Genomic DNA, 5,254 nt, shown 5'->3' on the forward strand with positions numbered 1-5,254 from the left:
CTGGGACGAAGTGAGAGAGTGGCATGGACATATATACACTACCAAACATAAAATAGATAGCTAGTGGGAAGCAGCCGCATAGCACAGGGAGATCAGCTCAGTGCTTTGTGACCACCTAGAGGGGTGGGATAGGGAGGGTGGGAGGGAGGGAGACGCAAGAGGGAAGGGATATGGGGATATATGTATACGTATAGCTGATTCACTTTGTTATACAGCAGAAACTAACACAACAATGTAAAGCAATTATACTCCAATATAGATGTTAAAAAAAAGAGACAATGGTTTTTTGATGCTAAGTAAATACTAAAACCCCCGAATAATATATATTTTTAAATTAATTAATTAATTAATTTTATTTATTTTTGGCTGTGTTGGGTCTTTGTTGCTGCGGGCCAGCTTTCTCTAGTTGCGGCGAGCAGGGGCTGCTCTTCGTTGCCGTGCACGGGCTTCTCATTGTGGTGGCTTCTCTTGTTGTGGATCAGGGGCTCTAGGCGCATGGGCTTCATTAGCTGTGGCACGCAGGCTCAGTAGTTGTGGCACACAGGCTCAGCAGTTGTGGCTCACGGACTCTAGAGCACAGGCTCAGTAGTTGTGGCGCACGGGCTTAGTTGCTCCGTGGCATGTGGGATCTTCCCGGACCAGGGCTCGAACCCGTGTCCCCTGCATTGGCAGGCGGATTCTTTTCTGTTTTTTTTGCGGTACGCGGGCCTCTCACTGTTGTGGCCTCTCCCGTTGCGGAGCACAGGCTCCGGACGCGCAGGCTCAGCGGCCATGGCTCACGGGCCCAGCCGCTCCACGGCATGTGGGATCTTCCCAGACCGGGGCACGAACCCGTGTCCCCTGCATCGGCAGGCGGACTCTCAACCACTGCGCCACCAGGGAAGCCCAGGACAAAATGTTAATATCTTTTTTAAAAAATAAATCTGCGTCATGTGACTATAGGTGGCTATTACATTATATCCTGTACTTTCCAGAATGTTCTAAATGTTCATAACTAGAAATAACTAAATTTTAAGAAAAGAGAAATTAAGAGCTAGTCATTTGATCAAAGAAAAATTTAACGGTATTTTTCGTAGTTTTGTTTCCATAAACTACATTATAGAACTATTATAAGAGAAGTCAGAACAATCCAGTATCAATAGCAGTAAACTTTATGTCCCACTGCACATTACTTGCTGAGAACCTATTCCTCAGGCTGATTTCTTACCTGGGCTGTCCTATGAGGATGCGAGACCACAGAAAATAAGCAGCCTTGAATCTGAATCTTTTTACTTACCTTCGATTGCTATCCACTTTCCAAAAGGAATGTTTACAGCCAAGACAGCCACTCTCTGAACTGATCCTGAAAGGCTTTTCTCCCAAAGAAAGGGGTGCTGGCTGGGAGGCCTGGATGTGCCACACATGAAGGCTGGACTCCTGCCAGACACTTCACGGGGCACAGCAGCCAAGCCCAGCCAGTGTGTCCCGGGCCAAGGCCACAGTGGGCAGGGCAGACAGTCTCTCTGTGGGCAAGAGCCTTGGGAAACATACCCTTGACACTCCACTGATTGTACTATACGTAAACTTTCTGTATATATATTTCAAGATTTGGGCTCTTTTCCCTCCCAAATGACACATTTGTTAAAACACAATTTTCAGAAAAAAAGTAAAACTATGACTCCTATACAGTTACCAAAATGAATTCACATTAAGGATTGTATTTTACTCATATGATAGGAGGAAATACGGCAGATGTTACAACTGGTTCTAAGGAAAAAAGAAAAGAGCACTAATTTATATGGAGTAGAGGGATGTTGAGATGAGTTGTAAATGGAGACAAAACCAATTTTTCCACAGTAGGGGAGGAAGCCAATTAATTCTCCACCAGACAGGACAGAATTTACAAACCTATCAGTTACCCCCAGCTTTCACAGAGCTGCAAAACAGCTCAAATACAATGAACAGGGCTAGAATCAGACAGCCCGGAAGGGTGGGCTATAGTCGATGGGTACTTTTCCATTGAAACACAGAGTTTCTTCTATGACATTATAAGGTCACGGTGAGGGATAAGGTTTCCTCCTGTAAGGGGATGGGACTGTGGGTCTGACATGTATGGTGGGGTCCTCATAAAATGTACCAAGAAGGGCTTTTCTGTAGCATGTCAGGTGGACTTGGCAACGTACTCCAGCCACCCTGAGATCAGATCTGTGGTTTCCACCAGTAACGCCTCCAGAAGTCAGGGTTCTCTCTATGACACGAGGGATGGCCAGGACATGCTCCAGCAGAGGAGACCCTGATGGGCACATTCTTTGTCACTGCCACCCAGGATGCAGCACTAAAGTACATGATTCCCCCATAACACCCATGCAAGATCCCACATAACTGTGAATGATTGCGAGACCCATCCCCTACAACTGACTTTTCTGGTCCCTTGACAAAGATTCTCTCCTTGACCGAACTCTAGTCAGGATCCTCTGAACTCTCTTCTCAACTAGGCCCTGACTTTTGGGCTTTGTCCAGTTTTAGTAAGAATCCTGCTAAGTCGGTTTAGCAGAATCCCCCAGCTTCCTATCTGATTCACTTCCTCATCCTCCATCATCCCCCAGGTGATGTCCCATCACCCTGGCTTGTCTTCTGCAAGAATCCTGTTAGGTCAGCTTAGCTGGAATCCCTTTATTTCCATCCACTGACCCCCTACCCTGCCCCTTGGCTAGAAACTCCCACTTTTCCTTATATTCAGAGTTGAGCCCAATGTCTCTCTCCTACTGCAAGATCCCCCTGGAGTGGTCCCTACCCCTATTACGATGGTCCTGAATAAGGTCTGCCTTACCGTTTTTTAACAAGTGTCACGAATGAATAATATTTTCTTTGACACCCTCCAGTCCTCCTTCACACAGCAAATGCCTCCACAAAATTGTAAATCAAGACCTATGGGGACCACTGGTGCATGTTTGATCTGCAAATTCCAAGGGGCTGCTGTGCCCTCCCCCCTTTCCTAAGATGTACCATCCAGAGGCATTCTTTTACTCCAAACAAATTTGTGCTTCTTGACTTCTTTTTCTGAACCATTTATAAGATCTGCCTGGTTCCCTCTTTAATGAATAAAATAGAATCTTTAACACACGCTCATTTTTCTATCTGTATTAGTCATGATTTTGCCTTTTGCTGAAAATTATCTTTTAACTGTGTAATTGGACATTCCCCCTTTCTCACTGGAGGGCAGAAGGTGAGAAATGGGTGGTAAAGTATGGTTGAGCTAGTGTGGTTTCCTGCTTTCATACCCCCAAGGATTTAAATAACTCAGAAGTCACACCTCCCAAAGCAATGAAGATATCCAAAAGAAATAGGGAAGCAGATTTTGATAAGTGAAGGAGATTGGTGTTGATGGGAATGCAACAAGCAAAGAAGTCTAGGAATAAAATGCTGGCAGCCTCAGAGATTTAGAAATGGAAACACCTGAAAGGGCATCGAAAACAACACTAAGCAATAATAATACAGGACCTCGAAGGTGGCTGTAGGGGAAGGCTGGGGGTTTCCTTTACTGGGTAAACACTGTAACTTGCATGGCAATTGATCTTCCATCTTGCAGCAGGGAAAGCAGGGCCCTCCTTATCCTTAGATGGTTCTGTGAACATCAACTCCTCCAATTATTTTTATTTTTCAGTAATCATGGTTGTGTTTTCCAAAGGGCACACGGTCTTGACAGCATTAATTAGAAAACTAGATAGGATGAAGCTAGATTGGCCTGTGAACTGCCAATCACGTGGCTGCCTCTGGTCTTCTCTTGGACTGTTGTAAGGCCTGGATGGCATTCCCCCAGATACCCACAGGGCTCACTTCTGACCACCTTACTTTAAATGGGCTTTGAAAACAACAGGTGGCATTTCCATCAGCAAGTAACCCTAAATCGCAGGGCCCAGCGTCAGGAAGGCCTGGGAGAGGCCACCGCTTCACCTCCTGACCCACATGGCCGAGTGGGAACAGTACAGTCTCTCCTGGCAACACGGACGCAGCATCCAGGACGCTACACGCCTAGACCAGACCCTCCTCTCTTTACACCCATCCTTAATAAAGGCTGCAAAATGTGGAGAATGAGCTGGACGCAGATACGCTCATTTTTCCCCCATACTTTTATATCAGTAGTAAGAACTATACGACCAAAATGTTCAACTGTAGGAAAACGGTTACAAAGAGTATTTAATGGCACGGAGGAAAGGATCATGACATAGTGTTAAATGGAAAAAAAGGAATACAAGTTTATATGCAGTATGATTTCAACTGTCTATTCAAAATGTAATACAGGAAAATATGCCAAAGTAGGATGGCAGGGTTGCTTTTCTGCAGTGACAATGTACTGCTTTGATAAAAGCAGGTGTTGAAAATGGACTTTAATAGGTTCATCACCTGTGCACACGGCAAAGACCTCCTTTGCCTCAAGCAAACGCACGCGAGAGTTAGAGCAGAGCGGACCAGCAGCGCGTTCCTGGGCTCGCGAAGCGCACGTACCTCGTCCAACTGCCTGAAGGACGCTGTCCTTACGCGCGGAGCAGGCCGGACCGGAGCGGGCAACGCCGCAGCCCCGCGGGACACAGGGGAGAAGGTCAGGCGCAAGCCGAGGGGGAGGCGCCTCCTTCGGGGACGGAAGTGGACGCGGTGACGGAGGGCGGTGGGACCCCGGCGGACCAGTGGCTGTCGTGGATTCCCGGCCTCCGGGGAAGGCTGGAGCCGGAGGGAGGGAGAGAGAGAGAATAGAGGGAGGAGGGGAGGTAGGTAGAAAGGGAGGGAGGAAAAGGGAGGGAGGAAAAGGGAGGGAGGGGAGGAGGGAGAGGGAGAGAGAGAGGGAGGGGGAGGAGAGGGGGAGGGGGGAGGAGAGGGGGAGGGAGACCGGGAGGAGGAAGACAGGCCGCCTATGAAATTTACATGTGCACCTGGCTCCTGAGACCTGTGACTTCTTTACTGTAAATCAAAATTAGGCTATTTTAAACAGTAGATGACTACATATTCATACTTGACCTCTCTCCCTCCGCCGCCACTCCATATTTTGTCTGGTCACCTAAGATTGTGATAACCAATTCAGTTGGCTACAGAGGAGGGTTAAGAAAGAAAACCGGAAGAAATGTTGATTAGGAAAATAAGTGACAGAGGGAAAAGTAGCAGCAGCTTCTTGACGCCACAAGAATTTCACCAAAAATCTCATGACCCGTGAGATAGAGCCTTACTAGTTAAGACGCTTCCAGTTGGAAAAGGTGTGAATTCTGGGCTTCCCTGGTGGCGC

General features: G+C 47.2%; 1 protein-coding gene across 1 annotated transcript in view; it reads right to left on the reverse strand.

Moving 5' to 3' along the window:
* CMBL (carboxymethylenebutenolidase homolog) overlaps positions 1-4,732 on the reverse strand; it is a 23,336-nt gene extending 18,604 nt beyond the window's left edge. The window contains exon 1 of the mRNA XM_007106795.4: positions 4,486-4,732. The gene's annotated coding sequence lies outside the window, so the exon portion shown is untranslated. The remainder of the gene's footprint in view (positions 1-4,485) is intronic.
* Positions 4,733-5,254: the final 522 nt, after the last annotated feature.

This window comes from Physeter macrocephalus, chromosome 8 (assembly GCF_002837175.3).
Source record: "Physeter macrocephalus isolate SW-GA chromosome 8, ASM283717v5, whole genome shotgun sequence".
NCBI lineage: Eukaryota > Metazoa > Chordata > Mammalia > Artiodactyla > Physeteridae > Physeter > Physeter macrocephalus.